Genomic DNA, 21,993 nt, shown 5'->3' with positions numbered 1-21,993 from the left:
CAAGACAGAGTATGCTTATTAAATTTAATTGAGTAATAAATAAAACCAATAATTGGTATTTAACAACATTAATACAACAATTTTTAAAATTTCTATTGCACAATGTCAAGGCAGAAAGGAATAAGAGGAAATATGACACATGGTTTTTAAAATGACATTAATGTCACCACTTCCAGATGCTATTCCTATGAAATCACATAAATTCCCAAATCAGGTTGTTTTAGGCAAGAAAAACTACTTTTTCATACGTAGTAAAAATGACAAATATCTAATGCTTTTTTGTCACTTAAAAAAAGAGTGATAGCTTGTCTAACATACTTCTAAGATTTTCAAATGAAAATACTCAGGACAGCACAGTATTAGCAGAGAGATGAGCAAGCAGACCAAGGGGAAGAAAAGTCTTAATGACCCAGCATTTATATGGAAAGTTGATGAATGATAGACTAGGCACTGTAGAATAGAAAAAGAAATCACATGCACTTTAAAATATGAGGCAAACCAGGCTGGCATCTACTTGGGAAAATGCATTGCATTCTTCTCTATTCCATGAACCATAATCAACTTATTATATATTCAAATATGAAAGACAAAACCAGAACACTTTCAGAAGTCACAGGAAGATTTTTTTTTTTTACGAAGGATTAGGCAGAATTTCTTTTGTGTAAGAAAACAGTGATAAAGGAACAGACAAACTCAAACATGTTAAAATTTAGGGACTAAAAAGAAAATAGAGTGGGCCAGGCGTGGTGGCTCAGGCCTGTAATCCCAGCACCTTGGGAGGCTGAGACGGGTGATCACCTGAGGTCCGGAGGTTGAGACCAGCCTGGCCAACATGGCAAAACCCCGCCTTTTTGCTGGTGTTTGTTTTTTGAGATGAAGTCTTCCATTGTCGTTTGGGCTGGGGTGCAGTGGCAAGATCTTGGCTCACTGCAAACTTCACCTCCCTGGTTCAAGCAATTCTCTTGCCTCAGCCTCCCGAGTAGCTGGGATTACAGGTGCCTGCCACCAGGCTCAGCTAATTTTTTTGTATTTGTGGTAGAGACAGTTTTTCACCGTGTTGGCCAGGCAGCTCTGGAACTCCTGACCTTGTGATCCACCCACCTTGGCCTCCCAAAGTGCTGGGATTACAGGAATGAGCCACCGTGCCAGGCCTAAAACCCGGTGTTTACTAAAAATACAAAAATTAGCTGGGTGTGGTGGTGGGCCTATAATCCCAGTAACTCTGAGGCTGACACAGGAGAATCACTTGAACCCGGGAGGCAGAGGTTGCAGTAAGCAGAGATGGCGCCACTGCACTCCAGCCGGGCTACAGAGCAAGACAGTGTCTCCGAAAAAACAAACAAACAAACGAAAACCCCAGATATCCAGATAAAGGATGCAGATGTGTCCACTTTCATAAATTCTTCACCATGCTACAAGAGGGGAACTGACATTTTGGTGAATCTTTGTAAATCATCAATTTATCTATCACACTTTTATTTCACCAGTAGCATTGACAAAGCTAAGTCCTACAATTCCGTTTGAAATTACCCTTAAAAAGAACAGACCTTTAAAACCTACTACACTCACTCTGAGGAAGAAATAAATATGAATTTTTAGCAAATAAAATGCATCATTTTAGCTTGCCTCTTTGGAAATAGTATTTTTATCTTTCAAGCTGTACTGACAAAATGTATCTTACAGTCAATGAAAAACTGAAACTCAAATAAGCGGACAAGCCTTTTCAAGATAACAAACTCAGGGAGAGGCAGTGCTGACCCCAACACAGACCTTTCTAAGTGTCACGGCATTCCATTCTATCCCTCGGGACACCCATCCTGTTCAGTAAAGCACTCAGTCACCACCTAGGAGGCACTGGCACTGCTCTTTGTCCTCCTGTGTGCCTTAAAAGCATCTTCATATTCAGGTTCTTGCACATCCTCTCTGGGGTGGGTTTTCCTTGTTCTTTGGGACAGTTTTTCTCTCTTCACAAGTCTGAGACAATCTAGAGAGCTGAAATCATTTCTGCCTTTTCCTCTCAATATCAGTATTCCATTGGCAGACCGTCAATGTGTCTCCGAGGAATAAAAGCTCCGGCTGGAGGAACAGCTTTAATGACCTAGCTTTAATGACATTACGTTGTATTGTCCATTCATTTTAATGTCCTAAAATTTTAATAACCCTAAGGGGTCACCATTTTAGATGAAACTATACCAGGAGATTCCTCTAAGGCCAAGAGCATCCAGCTGCTCTCCTGAGAGACACTACCCCCTACCTCAGGCTGTCCTTGGGGATGAGATGATCCCGGGGCTGATACTCACTAGACCCTCCAATAGACATGGCCACAATGCGTATCCTGGGTCATCCCCAGACAGTTCTAAAATGCCAGGACTAGGAAAAGACAGGAGGGTGGCTGAGGACACAACACCCTGTAGAGTTTTCACGGGGGGACCTCAACCTAAAGACATTTTGGTAATATGTACACTTAGGAAAGATGAAAAGAAGAGAGGCACAAAGATTTTTTTTTACAGTAGAGTGTTAGATGATTTATTCTCTGCTTTCCTCTCATGTAAAATGTTTGGAAACAGAAAAATAGTTTGGCCACGGTGGCTCACGCCTGTATTCCCAGAGCTTTAGGTGGCTGAGGTGGGCGATCAGTTAAGATCAGGAGTTCGAAACCAACCTAACCAACATGGCAAAACCGTGTCTCTACTAAAAATACAAAAATTAGCTGGACGTGGTGGTGGGCGCTTATAAGCCCAGCTACTTGGGAGGCTGAAGCAGGAGAATCGCTTGAACTTGGGAGTCAGAGGTTGTAGTGAACTGAGACTGTGCCATTGCACTCCAGCCTGGCGACAGGGCGAGACTCCGTCTCAACAACAACAACAACAACAACAAAATTATAAATATATATAAAATATACATTTAAAATTATTACATGTAGATAGTATTTGAAGTCATGGGACTGACTGTAGATAGAAACAAGAGAAGGCAAGGAAAGTTTTCATATTTATATTTGTATATATTATATAAAATTAATATACATAATTATAATATATAAATATATCATATAGGCTGTGCACAGTGGCTTACACCTGTAATCCCAGCAATTTGGGAGGCTGAGGTGGCAGATCACCTGAGGTCAGGAGTTCGAGACTAGACTGACCAACTTGGAGAAATCCCATCTCTACTATAGATACAAAAATTAGCCAGGCGTGGTGGTGCGTGCCTGTAATCCCAGCTACTCAGGAGATTGAAGCAGGAAAATCACTTGAACCCAAGAGGTGGAGGTTGCGGTGAGCCCAGATTGTGTCATTGCACTCCAGCCTGGGTGACAAGGGTTAAACTCCATCTCAAAATAAATAAATAAATAAAACAAGAAATAGATATTTATGTCAAAATATATAATTATAATACATAAATGTGTATATATATACATTTATTATAAATTTATTAATATATGAAATATATTTATTTCTGAGACAGGGTCTGGCTCTGTCACCCAGGCTGGAGTGCAGTGACACTATCATAGCTCATTGGAGCCTTGAACAGATGGCTCAAGCGATCCTCCCACCTCAGCCTCCTGAGTGGCTAGGATTGCATGCACACACCACCATGCCTAGCTAATTTTAAAATTTTTTGTAGAGACAGGGTCTTCCTTTTTTGCCTAAGCTGGTCTTGAACTCCTGGGCTCAAGTGATCTCCCTGCTTCAGGCTTCCCATGTGTTAGACGTGGGCCACTGCATCTGGTCTAATGCATTTTTTAATTTGCAAGTTTATATTATTTAATATTTTGAAGTACCGAATGTGTTGAACAACCAACTTGCAGAATTCCCGAACAATGGACGGTCAGCTGTCATGTCCTGGTTCAAATTGTCCCAGCACACCAAGGCTAGAAACCTTTCGGCCAACTTCCACTTATGTCTCCCGGGGCAGGACAATGTCACTTGGCCAATCCCCACTAAGAGGGACTCTGGAAAGGCAAGAAACTATTCTGTTCTCTCTAATGGAATGTGACCAGAGAGAAGGCAGTTGGGAGGGCCAGCAGGGCCCTCCAACCAGCAGCGTCCACCATCGACTAACTGCCCTAGAGCTACACCGTGCTGGGCATTTGGGGCACTGTTATGAGCAAGAGTTTCCATTTTTCTTCTCATGGGACCTTCATGCTAGTGGCAAGAGACAATTCTTTTTTTTTTTTGAGACAGTTTTGTTCTTGTCACTCAGGCTGTAGTGCAATGGTGTAATCTCGGCTCACTGCAACCTCTGCCTCCTGGATTCAAGCAATTCTCCTGCCTCAGCCTTCTGAGTAGCTGGGATTACAGGATTGCACCACCACATCTAGCTAATTTTTGTATTTTTAGTAGAGATGGGGATTCACCATGTTGGCCAGGCTGGTCTGGAAATCCTGAGCCACTGCACCCAGTCAAAAGGGAGATTTTAAATCAATAAGTATAATTGTGATGAATGCCAGAAAGAAGAATGTGTGTGATGGGGAGGGGACCTAAGTTATTGTCTCATATTTTACCACTTTCATAGGCAATAACTAAACACTTAGAAGCTTAAAACAACACACACCTTTAAGCCAATTTTGGCAAGCTAGGAGTTGAGCTCATTTTAGCGGGTCCTGTGCTTGGGATCTCACGCTAAGCAGCTGGGCTGCATCCTCATCTGAGGCTCCACCAGGGCAGAATCCATTTCCAGGTCCGCCGAGGTTACTGGCATAATTCATTTCCTCGGACCCGCTTGGCAAGGACCCAGTTTTTTGCTTCCTTGCCTACAGGGCCCCTCCGAAGGTCCTTTCTCAGCACAGCATCTCCCTCCTGTAGCGCCTGCAGGCGGAACCTTTCTCTCTAGTGTGCGAAGGTGATGCACTGTGACAATGACATCCCATTGCTTTTGCCAGGCTCTATGGGTTAGAAGCCAGTCACCGGTTTTGCTCGTACCCAAGGTCAGGAAGACTATGCAACGGCATAGGTCATTGGGGGGTCAGTCACTTTAGGGTGTGGCTGCCACCACTGAACTTGGTGAGACTTTAAGGGTTGGTAGGAGCTGGCCAGGTACAGGGGTGAGGGTGTGTCAGGCAGGGGTGAGGGCATGGAGGGGGATGCAGAGGCCTGCACCCTGGAATGTCCTTTCACTCCCTGAGGTTTTGTTCTCCTGATCCCTGAGTACATCCCAGAACACGGTGGGGCCCTAGCAGGGGAGAGGTAGGGAAGCATGTGTTGTTCATCCAGGGACCTTGTTAGGCAAATCAGATTAGGGGCCAGGCTTTCAGTGGTGGGTGTGAGCGTGGGAGTGATGAGTGTGCAGGTGTGTGTGCGAAGAGCGATGGGGATGGGGTCAGCCCCAGCCACCATGAAGACCTTAACTGTGCATCCACCCATCCCAGCAGCCTTCCTGAGTGAGTGCCTTCAGGGCGCAGGTCCTGTTTTACACATGGAAGTGAATCAGAGTGGGACACTGCCTTGCCTTAGAGAGGTCACACTTCTTCTCCTTCTTCTTCTTCTCCTCCTTCTTCTTTTTTAAAATTTGTGACAGAGTCCCGCTCTGTTGCCCAGGCTGGAGTGCTGTGGTGTGACCTTGGCTCACTGCAACCTCTGCCTCCCAGGTTCAAGCAATTTTCCTGCCTCAGCCTCCTGGGTAGGGTAGCTGGGATGATAGGCATACATTACCATGCCTGGCTAATTGTTGTATTTTAGTTTCACCATATTGGCCCGGCTGGTCCCAGTCTCCTGGCCTCAAGCGATCTGCCCACATCAGCCTCCCAAAGTGCTGTGACTACAGGCATAAGCCACCACACCGGGCGAGAGGTCACACTTCATGCCAAGTGGGTGGCAGCCACTCAGACAGCACCCCAGCTGGCACTGGGAGTGAGGCGTGCTCAGTGTCCTAGGAAGGCAGAGGGCTGCATGAGAGGTTCCAGGAGGAAGGACTGGAGGAGGATTTGAGATTTTCACCTGAGCAGCTGGGTGGATGGAGGGGCTGTTCACTGAGAATCACAAGAATGTGGATGAGCAGGTTAGGGCACTAATAAAGCACTCTGTTTGGCCCGCGGAAAATTTGAGATGTTTCCCTGTGTCCAGCTGGGCCTTTGGGAAAGGTCAGGGCTGGGCATCTGACTGGGATGGATGTCTCTGGCAGGCAGCAGAGCATGTGGATGGTTTGTGAAGCCTGGAAAGGCATGAGATTTCTTGTGGCAGTGCCCACTGCAAATGGAAGGGCATTTGGCCTGAGTCCAGACATATACAAGTTGGGCAGAGAAGGGGGTGGGTCCCCAGGACCCACCGAGGAGCAGCTATGGAAGTACAGGGAAACCAAGGGTGTGGGGTCACATGGAGCAGGAAACTCAAATAAGATGAGGAAAGACGTTTTAAAGACGATCAGGGCTGGGACAGTGGTTCATGCCTGCAATCCCAATACTTTGGGAGGCTGAGACGAGAGGATAGCTTGAGGCCAGGAGTTTGAGACCAGCCTGGGCAACATAGGGAGACCTCATTTCTATAAATAAATAAATAAATACCATTGGTACTTGGCATTTCAGGCGGGGAACAGCAAACACATGAAAGTTCTGAGGTAGGAAAGGGAAGTGATTAGCGCTTGCTCCTGGTTCCTTTATCAGACCTTAAAGAGATGCAGAGACATTTCAGGTACTCCTTGGCCGAGCTCCTTCAGGGAAGGCCTAAGTTCGTTTTTACTTCCCCTCTATTAATTTTTTTTTTTTTTTTTTTTTTTTTTTTTTGGAGACAGAGTCTCATTCTGTCGCCCAGGCTGGAGCGCATGCAGTGGCACCATCTCAGCTCACTGCAACCTCCACCTCCCGGGCTCAAACGATTCTCCTGCCTCAGTCTTCCCAGTAACTGGGACCATAGGGACGCGTCACCACGATCGGCTAAGTTTTTTTATTTTTAGCAGATATGGGGTTTCATCTTGTTGGCCAGGCTGGTTTCGAACTCCTGGCCTCAAGTGATCCACCTGCCTCCGTCCCACAAACTGCTGGGATTACAGGAGCGAGCCACCGCGCCTGGCCCTACTTCACTCCTAACGCCCACCATACGTGCTTCCAAATGTTTGCTGAATGACAAGGTGAACGAGTGAATGGGACTACGTGACTTCGGGCAGCAGGCAATCCTATTCCTTGAACCTCAGTTTCCTTTTTTGTAAAGCAAGCCTGTCTCTCGCTCTCTGCCCTAAAAGCCTGAGTTCTGGGCTTGAGATGAGCGCGTCCTGTAGGACAGACTGCAGGTGGACGTTGAGCTGGGTCTTCTAGGAGGCCAGGATCCGGCCAGCTCTTGGGTCCGGTCCTCCCGCGGGACACCGCACGCCCAGTCCCAGCGCCGCCCCGCCCAACCTGCCTTTGTTCCCCCAGGCCCCGCCCTCTCCGCGCAGCTCGCTCCCCATTGCCCGGGGGGCGGGCCCTGGGCGCCCGGCTCCGCTGGGGGCGGGGCTGCGGGCGGCGGGCTGGGCCGTGTGCACCTGCGCGGTGTGTTTCCCGGCCGCAACCCCGCGCCAGCTGCAGCTCCTTGATCCGAGCCGGATCCTGAGCGGGGAACACGGGCTGAAGCGGCGGCGGCGGCCCCGCCCCGGGGCTCCATTGTTGAGGCTGCCGCGGCTCTGTCGGCTGCTCAGCTGCGCTCCAGTCGGCCCAGGCGCCGCGGCGAGGAGCGAGCGCTGCGGGGCGGCAGCCTGAGGTGAGAGGGCGCGACGGGCGACGGGGTCTCCGGACCGGGCGGGGGTCTCTGCCCCGCGCCTGGCGGCTCCGAGCTGGGCTCCGCAGGGTCTGAGGTTGGGATCCGGGGTCCTTGCTCCAGGGCTTTGTCTCGGCCTTGGGCGGCACCGGGGGCTTAGCGCCTGCTGCGGTACCTCGTGGGCCCGCGGGGTGTCCTGGTCGCCCTGCGGGTGAGGGCCGGTCCCTACTGCTCCCCGGCTCCCCGCGTCTGCCGCGGAGGGGACTGCATGGACCCAGGCGCTGGCTTCTGCCCGGTTCCCCGCAGCGTGGCTGGTCCCCGCGTGCAGCAGAGGGGGCCCTGCGAGGGCCCACTCGTGGGGCGGGGTCCGGGCCACCGCGAGAGGGAGACTCCGCCGCCCTCCTCGCCCTCCCTCGCAGCGAGACTGCTTCCCTAGACTCACCGAGGGGACTGCGCGGACCTTCGGACGAGGGAGTCCGTGACTCTGCGTGGGGGCTCTTTCCCGGCCCCGCATGAGGGCTTCCTGAGTGTTTTGCCACCTATATAGGTGGCTGCGTGGACCCGCGCGCGTGGGTAAATGCGAGGTCCTTTTTCAATACCGTGAATCCAAGTATTCGTGCTATTTTAAATCTGCAATTCTTTGACTCTCCAGAGGGTTTTTAGATTAATTTTTTTTCTATTACTTCCTAGCGTTTGTTGCATAGTTCAGAGTACTTGATTAAAACTTAACAGGTCTGCCTGGTACGGTGGCTCACGCCTGTAATCCGAGGACTTTGGGAGGTCTAGGCAGGCGGATCACTTGAGGTCAGGAGTTGGAGACCAACCTGGCCAACATGGTGAAACCCTGTCTCTACTAAAAATACAAAAATTAGTTGGGTGTGGTGGTGGGCGCCTGTAATCGCAGCTCCTCAGGAGGCTGAGGCAGGAGAATAGCTTGAACCCAGGAGGCGGAGGTGGCAGTGAGTGAAATGGCTGCACTGCACTCCAGCCTGGGCCATAGAGTGAGACTTCCTCTCAAAACAAAAACAAAAACAATGTACTGGGTCTACCTCTGGCTCTGGAATTTTCCTGGAAGGCCTTCTCTTCTGGGCTTCATTTTTCTCACTTTTGAGGATCGTAAACTACATAATTTCCAAGAATTTTTGCCCTACACCTTTAATTCTTTCAAGCAAATATAGCAGAGAAAAATTCTCTTCCCCGCAATGGTGTAAGGAAGTCTCTCACAGAAGGGGACACATGGGTATGGAGAAGACAGAGGGTATATATATATATATATGTTTTTTTGTTTTTTTGTTTTTTGTTTTTTTTTTTTTTTTTTTTTTTTTTTTTTTTTTTTTTTGGTGACGGAGTTTTGCTCTGTTGCCCATGCTGGAGTGCAGTGGCAGGATCTTGGCCCACTGCAAGCTCCGCCTCCTGGGTTCACTCCATTCTCCTACCTCAGCCTCCCAAGCAGCTGGGACTATAGGCGCCTGCCACCATGCCCGGCTAATTTTTTGTATTTTTAGTAGAAACAGGATTTCACTGTGCTAGGCAGGATGGTCTCCATCTCCTGACTTCGTGATCTGCCCGCCTCGGCCTTCCAGAGTGCTGGGGATTACAGGTGTGAGCCACTGCGCCTGGCCGACAGAGGATGTATTTTTGAGCTCTACATTTCAGAGTTCTTTTCTCTAGCCCTGGCCTGGGTCCCAAACAGGGAACTTAATTCACTCTATCCCGAAGTATACTCTTGCTTTGATGCCATTGGTATGTTGTCCTAGAGATTTGCTGTGGCTGCTAGGAGTGTTTCAGAGTTAAGAACTGATGCAACCTCTCTTTTGTCAGTTTATGAGTCTATAAACCATCTTGTTTCCTTTAGCGTTATCTCCCTGGAACTGGAAGGTCAGAGATGAAGTTTTCTTAGATTATAAGTCTCAGTCTTTGCTATCTACCTTCGTCTGTCTCCCATGTCACCTGCTGTTTTTTTTCCCCCTGTTTTTCGTTTTAATGTTTTTATTGGATAGGTGTCTATTATTGCAGGCTACCTGAAAACATTTTTGGATATTGACAGGATATAAGTATGAATAATATGTAAAAGATAACTTATTCTAGTTCTTTTGAGCAGAGGATTTGGTTTTGATATGTGGCCCTATTAAAGCTTTTGTTAAACCCAAGTACTTGCTGAACTTCAGTTCCCTTACCTGTAAAATGGAGTTAGTTGTTAATAATACCTGTTCTGCCTAACTCAGGAGATTGTTTTGAGGATCAAATGAAATAATGAATGTAATGGAATTTTGTAAATTTTAAATGAAATATTGTATTACCTAAGATTTTTTTTTTTAACGCCATATTAAGAATGGAATGAATCTGGGTTTTCCTTTGAAATCCGAAATATTTAATGTATAGAGAAGTTTTAATGTGTCTGTTGGGGAGCTGCATTAGGATTGTTTTCTATCTTTAATTGGCCAGTATTTTTTTATATTTTAGCATTTTTGGGGAACATCAAAATTTGTGTTTCAGTTATCATTAATATTTTACAAAGTTATTGAATGTGCATGATTTAATCTTTAACAATCTCTTCAATTATTTACATTCCCATGTAAAAAATTCAGTAATGAACGTCCATGTAAATAACATTCCCATGCTTTAATGAAGCATAATTTCTTGACATTGCAGTTTCTAAGTGCCCTGTGTTGAGGTTGGGAAAGCTAAAGGGCAGTCAGAGGTCAAGGTCAGCAAAGCATCACCTTTGACATTTGAAATCCAGCAGCAGATATCACAGTGAACCCCATTCCAGCATCCAGGAAGTTTCTCTGCCCTGCCTCTCCTCCGGCCACCTCAGAATCTGTGTCTGCGGTGTTGGTCCTGCTTTCCTGTCTCTCCTCTGCCTTTTCTTTCTCTTCACCAACTTCTACCGAGTGCCTCTGATGTCTCAGACAGTGGCAGTGGGATTACAAAGGCTAATAAACCCAGCCCTGGTCCTCAAAGAATTTATGTTTTCTGTGCAGATATTAAGTGACACTGTCATATATAGTGTTGACAAACATTGATACAGATTTCCTGTGAAGTGCAGAAGCACCATCCTAGAAGCAGAGATGCAGAGGCAGCACTGGTGACTCACACGTGGAGAGCTGGAGTTCTTGGTCTAGTGGGATAAACTGACCTGGACATCATTTCAGTGCAGCGGAGAGTGAGTGCTGGGATGGGCTCCCTTGGGGCATCTGGGGCTGGGTTTGTCTGGTGTTTAGTCTCCTGCCTGGTACTTAGAGTTTATCAGTAAGATGAGCATTGGGAGGCTTCTAAGTGAAAAGAAAGGCAATCACTTACCTGAAACCTAAAATTTGTAGGTGTTCTGGGCCATTTATAATTCACTGAATCTGGTTTGTCAGAACAAGTCTATCATTTATTGTTTTGGATGGAGTGTGGCCAGCCCTGCCTTGCGATGTAAGGAAATCAGGAAACGCTTGTCAGGTGTCAACACTGTGCCAGGAACTCTTCTAGGGGTTTCCACGTGAATCACTGTATTCATTTCTGTTGCTGCTTTACCACATTTCCACAAATTTAGTGGCTTAAAACAATTGAAATTGTATCATCTCACAGTTCTATGGGGCAGAAGACTGACGTGGATGTGACTGGGCAAAAATCACCATGTGGGCTGGGCTGCATTCCTCACTGGAGAATTGTTTCCAAGTGCTTTTGGCCAAATATAGTTCCTTGTGGTTGCAGGACTGAGGTGTCTGTTCCCTTGCTCTCCATCTGTTGGGAGCTGCCCTCAGCTCCTGAGGCCTCTATCTGGTCTTTGTACGTGGTCCCATCAGCTCAGGACTAGGTAGGCCAGGGACCTGGTCAGGCTCTCCAGTTCCCCTTTGTGCATTTCTCTTCTTGCACTCGGAGAAAGTTCTATTCCCTATTTTAAAATATTTTTTTGAGATGGAATCTCGCACTGTTGCCCAGGCTGGAGTGCAGTAGCATGAACTCAGCTCACTGCAACCTCTACCTCCTGGGTTCAAGTGATTCCCCTGCTTCAGCCTCCTGAGTAGCTGGGACTACAGTTGCCCGCGATGACACCCAACTAATTTTTGTATTTTTAGTAGAGATGGGTTTCACCATTTTAGCCAGGATGGTCTCCATCTCTTGATCTCGTGATCTGCCTGCCTTAGCCTTCCAAAGTGTGGAGATTACGGGTGTGAGCCACCGCGCCTGGCCAGTTCTATGCTCTTAGAGGCTCATGGGATTAGATTGGACCTCCCTGGATAGCCCAGGATACTCTTCCTAAGGCCTGTGGCCAAGCCCTTTTGCTGCACGACATAGTCACAGGTCTCGGGGGTTGGAATCTCCCACCACAGTTACGGATCCACTTACTACAGCAGCCTGGGAGGTGCTTTTTGTCACCTCTGGTTAACAGATATCAATTATTTATTTATTTATTTATTTAATTTTTTTGCAAATTGGCAGGAACATGAAGGTCCTTTTTTTTTTTTTTTTTCTTTTGAGACGGAGTCTCATTCTCTTGCCCGGGCTGAAGTGCAGTGGTGCAGTCTTGGCTCACCACAACTTCCACCTCCCAGGTTCAAGCAGTTCTCCTGCCTCAGCCTCCTAAGTAGCTGGGACCACAGGCACGTGCCACCAAGCCTGGCTAATTTTTGTATTTTTAGTACAGACGGGGTTTCAGTATGTTGGCCAGGCTGGTCACCAAATCCTGACCTCGTGATCCACCCAACTTGGCCTCCCAAAGTGCTGGGATTACAGGCGTGAGCGACCACACCCAGCCATGAAGATCCTTCTTAAATGAAAAAACCGTTCCTCTGACTTGATGTGAGGCTGTTGGTGAGACTGATAGCAGTGGAGACAGGTCCATCAGAAATGGAGCTAAACTTTGTTTTCTGGAGTATTTTGATGGCCTGCCCTGATCATGTAAGTTTTGCTAAGAAGTCATTAGAGTAATTCCTCTACTGGAAGAAATACCATATGGGGAATTTGGGACCTTCCCTTTTCAAGTTTTGCACAAAGGACTCTTCATGGGCGAAAAGTACATGATTCCAGGTCCATTTCTAGAATGGAAACAGCTGCATCAACCCAACAGCGATTCACATTCCTGAGTTTGAGAGAATCTGATTGTTTCAAGGCTGAAGCCAAAAGCCCAATAAACAATGTTTGTACCTTTATTCATAGTTAGGAATTAGGTGCATCCTGTGGTCAAGCAAACAACTGATGGTGGTCACCAAGTAGTTTAAAACCAAGTAGGACCTCATTTTATCATGTGGGTGTTTTTGATTTTCTTAACTAAGTTTTTATTTTCCTGTGCAATAAATGACAAACTCTGACTTGAAATGCATTTCCTTTAATAAACCAGAATCTAGGGCCGGGCGCGGTGGTTCACGCCTGTAATCCCAGACTTTGGGAGACCGAGGAGGGTGGATCACGAGGTCAGGAGATTGAGACCATCCTGGCTATGGTGAAACCCTGCCTCTACTAAAAATACAAAAAATTAGCCGGGCATGGTGGCGGGCGCCTGTAGTCCCAGGTCCTCGGGAGGCTGAGGCAGGAGAATGGCGTGAACCTGGGAGGCAGACCTTGCAGTGAGCGGAGATCACGCCACTGCACTCCAGCCTGAATGACAAAGCAAGACTGTCTCAAAAAAAAAAAAAAGAAAAAAAAAGAAACCAGAATGTATAGTCCTAAGGTTTTTAACCTGGCTTTCAGGACTTTATGAAGTCCCCAAAATCCTGTGCAACAATTTTGTGTATCTGCATCCATGTGTGTTTATGGGGAGATGATTTATAGCTCTCCATACTTTTTCAAAGTGGTTGGATTCCAAAAAATTTTAGAATACACCACTTTGGCCTGGTGTGGTGGCTCACACCTGTAATCCCAGAACTTAGGGAGGCTGAGGCAGTAGGATCCACTGAGGTCAGCAGTTTAAGACCAGCAACATAGCAAGACCTCCACCTCTACCAAAAAAAAAAAAAAGAGAGAAAGAATGCTGGGCATGGTGGTGCACACCTGTGGTTCTAGCTGCTCGAGAGGTTGATCACCTGATCCCAATAATTTGAGGCTGTAGTAAGTTAGAATTATACCACCGCACTCCAGCCCAGGCAACAGAGCAAGACCCTCTCTCAAACAAAAACAAAAAACCATATCACTTAATATACTATTGTTGTTGGTCAAATATCAGATTTTGTTTAAAAACTAAATACTCTTTTTTTTTTTTTTTTGAGATGGAGTCTCGCTCTGTCGCCCAGGCTGGAGTGCAGTGGCATAGTCTCAGCTCACTGCAAGCTCCGCCTCCTGGGTTCACACCATTCTCCTGCCTCAACCTCCTGAGTAGCTGGGACTACAGGCGCCTGCCAGCACGCCTGGCTAGTATTTTGTATTTTTAGTAGAGACGGGGTTTCACCGTGTTAGCCAGGATGGTCTCGATCTCCTGACCTCGTGATCCGCCCACGTTGGCTTCCCAAAGTGCTGGGATTACAGGTAAATACTCATTTTTAGCAAAGTTGTACAGGCCTACAGTTCTAAGAGTCAGAAATTAACAAGGCTTAGGACAAAACCCAGCAATCCCCCACCTTACCCTTCTCCACTCTGATCCCTGCTCCTTGGAGGTTACTGTGTTTATGTTTTAGCTCGTTCTTCTAGATTGTGTGAAAGACAGGGAGGTGTCCTACTATGGAAGACAAGGATTCAGGCTGCTTACCTTCCCCGCTCCTCCTGTTGCCCACGTTTTTCTCCCCCATCCTCTCAGTATAATTATTGTGCTAGTGAGGCCAGGCACGGTGGCTCGTGACTTATCCCAGATTTTTGGGAGGCCGAGGTGGGCAGATCACTTGAGGCCAGGAGTTGAAGGCCAGCCTGGCCAACACAGTGAAACCCCGTCTCTACTAAAAAATACAAAAATTAGTCAGTTGTAGTGTTGCACACCTGTAGTTCCAGCTACTCAGGAGGATGAGGCACAAGAATTGCTTGAACCTGAGAGGTGGAGGTTGCAGTGAGCTGAGATCGCACCATAAGCTGAGATTGCACCACTGCACTCCAACCTGGGCAACAGAGGTAGACTCTGTCTCAAAAAAAATTATTGTGATAGTGGGATACATAGTATAATAGTGTATATATTTAGTATTCTTCCTGGTTTTTGGCCCACAGCTTCTAAAACCCTTGTAATTTCCTGAGTGATAGGAACATCATTGGTTATAATATTTGGTCTTAGGTTTCAATACCTGACACAAGAGCTTCTAAGACTTTGGGAATCTCTGGGGCGATAGGAGTGTCTTTTGTATGATAATGAGATGACAGGGGGCTTCGGCCCCTAGACAGGTTCAGGATCAGGGCTGGTTGCCAGAAAGATGAGTCATGATTATAGAGTTGGACATGTCAGCCCCACACCTACCTCTGGGAGGGGAGATGAGACAGGCTGGAGATTGAGCTAGTCACGGGTAGCCAGTGACTTAATCATGTTGATGTTATTAAAACTCCATAAAACCCTCTAAATACTGGGTTTGGGGAGCTTCTGGTTTGGTGAACTCATTTGGTGCTGGGGAGGTGGCACTTCCAGGCATGGGAGCCTCGACCTCTCTGCCCCGTGGTGTGCCCTGTGCCTCTCTTGCATTTGGCTGTTCCCGTGTTCTCTTCTTTGTAATAAACCAATAAGAGTAAGTAAGTGCCAAGCACTTTGCGTCTGTCACCTCTCTTACTTTTTCAGCAACACTGTGTGGCAGATAATGTCCTCATTTTGCCGGTGACAAAATGAGACTGATGCATTGAGTAACTTGCTCAAGGTCACATAATAAGCGGAATTCAAGCTCTGACTCCAAAGCCTGTGCTTTTAACGAGCATGCTGCATACGCGGCCTCTTTATTTGTTAGGAGTTTCGGTGTCTCTAGGGCCTGACACCAAGTTGACCGTTGTGGCCTAGAGCTGTTATAAGGGAGCTTTTAGCGGCCCTGCTGAGAACAGAGCCAGCACCTCCGGATTGGCAGGGCAGGGGCTGTTCCTGCTGGGAGCTGCAGGTCACTCCCTGTAGCCCTTGGCTGATCTTGCTCATCCACTCCCTCCCTCATTCAGTAGTTCCTGAGTGCCGCCTCTGTGCGGAGGAGAAGGAGGCAGCCTTCCAGCCCAGGTGGGGCCTGCAGGTACACAAAGGGAGAGGCAGCTGTGCGCTGAGCTGGCTGTAGGCTGGGACAGTGTGGCTCCAGAGGTGGCGATAGAATGCTCTGGGACTGCAGAGAGAACACATGCTTGTGAAAGGGAGGAAGGGGCAGTCACCGCAGAGGAGGTGTACTTGAGTTGGACTTTGAGGGAGGAGTTGGATTTCCACAGTGGAACCGAGCAGCTGAGGCTTTCTCAGCAGCTGAAGATTACAGCCAGCCAGCCTCAAATGTTCAGTTTTTCCTGAATTCCCTTTTTTAAGAGAGCGCAGTAAGTTTTCAACAGAGATAAAGCAGTCACCTCCATGTCATTCATGTTCTGCAAATCCTATGTGTAGTTGTTGATGCTTAGCAGATGGGGGCAGCCTGGGCCATAAGAGAAGAGCCTGTGTGTCCACTTGTTTGGACATCAGTCAGGTGTGGCACAGGGCAGTGATCACTGCCTTCCCCTGAGGACCTCAGTTGTACTTTTATGTGGAGAGGACAAAGAAAGCTGTTGTACAGGGGGCAGGAGACATTTCAACTGCAAAGCAAGGCACAAAATACACATAGTCTGTGCCCTGCATGAGAAACCTAGCAGAACTGTGTGCTGATTCCACCCCTGCCTCCCCTTCTGAGAGCGAACCGTCCATTGTACCATGGTGGAAGGCATTTCTGAAGCCTCTGCAATCGGAGTGATCTGTTACTTGCCCATTGAGCCTTGGGGCAGCAACCAGATGGTGTGGCTGAAACACAGGCCTTGGCCAGACATGGTTGGTCATGTTGGTTCTGCCACTGATTGTGAATTACAAAACCTTGGAGAAGTCATTGTCTTTGTGTGTGCCTCTCATGTAAGATGGGGAACACTGTGGCCATTGCAGAAAAGCAGATAGGTGGAGCGAGTATGGAGTGCTTTGTGTGTGTGTGTCATACGGTGAATGAAATGGCACTGATTGACGTTATTGATAGTAATAACAGGTTTAATTCAGGAATAAAACTGGTAAAGTAGGCCAGGTGCGGTGACTTACGCCTGTATTCCCAGCACTTTGGGAGGCCAAGGCGGACGGATCATGAGGTCAGGAGTTTGAGACCAGCCTGGCCAATATGGTGAAACCCCATCTTTGCTAAAAATACAAAAATTAGCTGGGTGTGGTGGTAGTCCTGGGTGTGCCTGTAGTCCCAGCTACTTGAGAGGCTGAAGCAGGAGAATCGTTTGAACTCGGGAGGTGGAGGTTACAGTGAGCCGAGATGGTGTCACTGCACTCCAGCCTGGGCTAGAGAGTGAAACTCCATCTCAAAAAAAAAAAAAAACCTGGTAAAGTATTTTACCCAGCCTAGGTACATGTGGTAGAGCCGAATGAAAGCTTAGAAAAAGATGACTTGAGAACTAGCCCAGCAGAGGAATCAGGTGGGATGTGTTGTTACTGAGTAAGTGAAATTTGCACCTGCTTTCTCCCAGGCCTCGCTGAGTTGTGTACAACAGAGAGCTCAGGTGTTGGGGGCAGTTGACCGGTTGAAGAATGCATTGCTATTATGTGAGGAACATTGGGCTTTGAAAAAGCAGAACTGGATCCACGTTCTTGCCTGGTAACTCTAACTATCATCTAGTTTGTAAAGGGGAATACAGTTCACTGAAAAATTCTTATGACCGTGGGGAAAGGATTGGGGCGTCTGCATTGGTGTGTGTAATATAGGTCGTATGAAAGAGCATTTAGGCTGGAGGGAGACTTTTCATCTCTATAACTTTACTTTCACAGGACAATTCCATCATGATTTGAAGATTTTTGAGTCAAAACTACATTGTTCTGCTATGTGTTTTGGGGCAAATTTATACATACAATTTGCTTAAATATTTCAGATGATACAAGAATATATGTGTAGCATAAAAAGCTGAAATTTGCATTTCCCCTTCTCTAGAAGTAACCATTGTGAACAGTTAAGTCTGTATTCCGCTATTTTGTGTATTATAAATACACTGTGAATATATGAGTCTATATATACATATATGTTACAGAAACACATTTTTAGAGATGGAATATTGCTGTGTTGCCCATGCTAGTCTCAAACTCCTGGGCTCAAGTGATCCTCTCGCCTCAGCCTCCCAAAGTTTTGGAATTACAGGCGTGAGCCACCGCGCCTGTCCTGGATGAGTATATTTATTAATTGCTAAGTTACTCTGTTCATTACGTGTCTATTGAACTCCCCCATGTGCCAAGCATTGTTCTGAATACCTTATATGCACCAATTCACTTAATTTTTAGAGAAGCTCTATTGTTGTGTCCCTTTTACAGTGAGGAAACTGAACCACAGAGAGGCTGGGGACGTTGTCTAACATCACACAGCCAGTGCTGTTGGAATTGAGGTTGGAACCCAGACAGCTGGCTTCAGATCTCTTAGCTGTTATCATAGATGGCACACCCAAACCTTAGGGCCACCTCCCAAGCCTTGCCTGAGCTCTGCCTGAGCTCTGCGAGAGCCGTGTATGTGAGGTTTCTTTCCTCTTTAAGAACACAAGTCTTGGAATTGTCCCAGACCCTGGTAGGAGCTCTTGAGGACCAAAAAACAGGGGTTCTTCAAGCCTGCCCCAAGGCCAGATCTCTGATTTAGCTACTTGGAAGGCAGACGTGGAAGAGAGTAATTTTGCCAGAACAAAAAGTCAAGATGTCTGGGCTGACTCGGCCAGATGCGGTGGCTCATGCCTGTAATCCCAGCACTTTGGGAGGCCGAGGCAGGTGGATCACCTGAGGTCGGGAGTTCGAGAGCAGCCTGGCCAACAAGTTGAAACTCCATCTGTACTAAAAATATAAAAATTAACTGGGCGTGGTTCTGGGCGCCTGTAACTCCAGCTACCAGGGAGGCTGAGGCAGAATTGTTTGAACCCGGGAGGCAGAGGTGGCAGTGAGCTAAGATTGCACCACTGCAGTGCAGATTGGGTGACAGAGTGAGACTCCATCTCAAAAAAAAAAAAAAAAAAAAAAAAGAGGGAAGGGGAATGGCTGGGCTGTCTCATCCTGGGGAAGAGGCCCTACAGCAGCCGTAGGACCTTGGCCACTTGGTTGGAAAAGAAGGAAGGAAAAGCTTCACCCATGGCGGTGACCTGGACTGCAGAAACCACACTAAACAGTCCACGTCCTGGAGCCTGGCCACCCCATTTGCTTCTCTTCTCCTTGGGTAGAGGGTGTGGGGAGCTTTCTACCCTGGAGGCTGAGCAGTGCAGCTTCTAACCAGGGTAGGCGTTTGTCTGTTCCTGGGAATACAGACAGCATTCTCATAAGCAGCCCAAATACTCCTGAACAGCTTTTTGTAGGGTGGGGTGGAGCGGGGCAGAGGGTCATTTTGACTCATAGGTACCTTTTCCACTTTCACGGCTGATAACTGTGTTACAGATTAAAGTTTTGTTTTTGATACTGAAGAGGGCTTAAGAGAGTGAGCTATTATGGCACATCTAAGTCTGCTAAAATAGAACCGCGGGGTAGTGTAGGAAAATCTCTTCTAAATTATGGATCATATATGGTGAACGTTAGAAGCCATGTGTACCTAAGTTGACAAATCAAAACATGGCTTGTCTTTGGGTGACCCAGGTAAGTCTGGATGCCACTGCGCCTTGTGTGAACACAGGATGCTGAGGTGCAGGGATCAACAGGCTTTTTCTGGACATCTTGCACTTCTCCCTTGGGGTAAAGTGGGGCGGCAGTAGGAGCACACAGCTGTTGGGCCCCTAATATTTGTCAGCTGTTTTACATGTGGGATTCCATTTAATGCAATCTTAGAGGTAAAATTATTTTATTGAAGATGAAGATAGAAGCTTAGAGAAGTTAAGAAAATTGTTCAAGGTCACGTCATTTGTTTTTTTTTTTTTTTTTTTTTTTTTTGAGACAGAGTTTTGCTCTTCTTGTCTAGGCTGGAGTGCAATGGCGTGATCTTGGCTCACCACAACCTCTGCTTCCCAAGTTCAAGTGATTCTCCTGCCTCAGCCTCCCGAGTAGCTGGGATGACAGGCATGAGCCACCACACCAGGCTGATTTCATATTTTTAGTAGGGACGGGGTTTTTCCATGTTGGTTAGGCTGGTCTTGAACTCCCAACCTTGGGTGATCCGCCCAACTCGGCCTCCCAAAGTGCTGGGATTACAGGTGTGAGCCACCACGCCTGGGCAGGGCCATGTAATTTAAGTGGAAAGATGAAGTACTTGATGAACTCAGAAGTTTGACTTCAAAGCCCTTGATCTTTCCATAACACATGGTTCCTTCCCCGGTTAGTGGGGAGTGACTGAAGAACTCAAGGAAGTTGTGTTTTGTGGAAAGAAGACCTGAGGGGTGTATGGTCTTTCCAGGCTTGGAATTGCCATGCTGGGCTTCTGAATTGTGTAGCTGGGCCATAGAGAGAGAAGCCCCTCATTTAAGACTTATTCTTTGGGGGAAATAAAGGAAGGCTGCCCACATGAGACAGGCAGAGATGACTTTCTCAGAGCTGCTGTGGCAAGGGAGTCGGCACCATCACTTGCGTGTGGCAGAGACTGACATGCAAGTGAGTGGCAGATGAGGAGTGGGGAAGCTTCAGGATGGAAAAGAATGGCTCTCAGTGGAGGCTGTTGTGGGGGCTGGAGGCGGCTGTGCAGAAGTGGGGTGTCCTATGTGATTCGTTAGGGGTGTATTTGGCTTTCTTTGAATTATCCTAAATGGAAATAGGGGCCAAAATTAGGGTGGCTGTCAGTTTTGAGTCAAGTCCTGGCCACGGACAGAATCGTGGTTTAGTTTCTGGGTTGTGGAGAGAGAGCAGTCTGGCTTCCTGTCTCATGTGCTAGCCTGGCTGGCCTCCTAGCTGTTTACTGTAAATAGGGGATTGGTTTCCTGGGTGGGCAGCTACAGGTTGTGGTCTGAGTTCTGTCTTTATACATATGATCAGGCATGTTCTGTTTGTATATTCAGTCCCTCATTTTTCTTGTCAGTAAAAATATCAAATGACAAATTGGATACATTGGGAACTTTTTAGATGTCTGTGTCCCCTGGAGGAAGTTTTCACGTTCACATTTAATCAGAATGAATATAAACAATTGGGCCATTTATCTTGAAGTTGTAAAATAGGAAATCTTCAACAATACTACCTCAGCGCCATTTCCTGTCTGTCCATCGTTAGGGAATGTGTTTTTATCCCCCGCCGGCTCATCGTCCACCAGTTTGTGGTTGATCCACTTCTCTATACGTCTTGTCTTGTGTGCATCTCATTGTTTGCTAGTGTTAGCTTTCCCCTTCGTCAGTGTAGTTTATTTGTGTAGCCTCTGTTGGTAGGAAGTTATTTGTGGAATTTGTGAATGGAAGGGACCTTGGAGGTCTGCTAGGTCAGCCCAGTGATTTTCAAGATAAACAGAAATACAGGGAAATGTTCCAGCTTCTTTGGTGGCAAAACCAGGAATAGAAAGCAGTGTTCTTTGTGCCACAATGTCATTGGAAGACAACTCAAGGTGGGCCTAAAATGCAGAGTAACTAACTTTCATTTATCTCTGCTTCTGACTCTTGTTATCAGACATTTTAAATTGACCTTAATGTGTTCGCAGAAATATGAAAAGTTCTGATTTGTTTACATATAAGGTACTTCTTTGCCTACTCATTTGGTTGTTTTTTTCAACAGGATTGAAAAGACATTGTTATAAACTGAATGTTAATGTCCCCTCCAGATTCTTGTACTGGAACCCTAACTGCCAGTGTGATGGTATTAGGGGATAGGACCTTTGAGAGGTGATTAGGGCTAGATGAGGTCATGAGCGTGGGCCCTGGTCTGACAGGATTAGTGCCCTTAGAAGTAGAGAAACCAGGCCGGGTGTGGTGGCTCACACCTGTAATCCCAGCACTGCCTAGCTAATTTTTAAATTTTTTGTAAGGTCAGAGTCTTGCTGTGTTGTCCAGAGTGGTTTCAAACTCCTGGCCTCAAGCAGTCCTCTCACCTCAGCCTCTCAAAGCACTGGATTACAGGCGTGAGCCACACGCCCAGCCCAGTGATTTTTTGTTGTTAAGATCAAGGACGGGTTCCCTGGCTTGGCATTCAAGGCTCATGATCTGGGCGTGATATGCAAGTTGGGTTTCAGTGTTTCCATTCCCGCCATCAGCCTTGCATTCCAACTTGTTGCCTAAGCGCTGTTCTGAAGCCCAGCCTGAGAGCTGCATTTAGAATTTATACCTTCTCATCTCTTCATCTTCTTTGCCTATGTTCTTATCTCCATCTGGGACATCGTCTTCA

The 21,993-nt window shown here is 47.0% G+C and overlaps 1 protein-coding gene and 1 pseudogene across 8 annotated transcripts in view; one reads left to right on the top strand and one right to left on the bottom strand.

The window, feature by feature from the left end:
• Nucleotides 1–7,242: 7,242 nt before the first annotated feature.
• Nucleotides 7,243–8,299, bottom strand: LOC144341281 (uncharacterized; annotated as a pseudogene).
• The window catches only part of LOC144329448 (SH3 domain and tetratricopeptide repeat-containing protein 1-like), a 52,269-nt gene continuing 37,720 nt past the window's right edge, over nt 7,445–21,993 (top strand). For 3 of the 8 annotated variants that reach the window (XM_078005017.1, XM_078005016.1, XM_078005013.1), the window contains exons 1-2: nt 7,445–7,667; nt 10,696–10,830. The gene's annotated coding sequence lies outside the window, so the exon portion shown is untranslated. The remainder of the gene's footprint in view (nt 7,668–10,695; nt 10,831–21,993) is intronic. The other 5 variants (XM_078005018.1, XM_078005015.1, XM_078005020.1 and 2 more) reach the window with 2 other exon arrangements.

This window comes from Macaca mulatta, chromosome 6 (genome assembly GCF_049350105.2).
Source record: "Macaca mulatta isolate MMU2019108-1 chromosome 6, T2T-MMU8v2.0, whole genome shotgun sequence".
NCBI lineage: Eukaryota > Metazoa > Chordata > Mammalia > Primates > Cercopithecidae > Macaca > Macaca mulatta.
The sequence above is the reverse complement of the archived record's forward strand: the minus strand, read 5'-3'. Positions and strand labels throughout refer to the sequence as shown.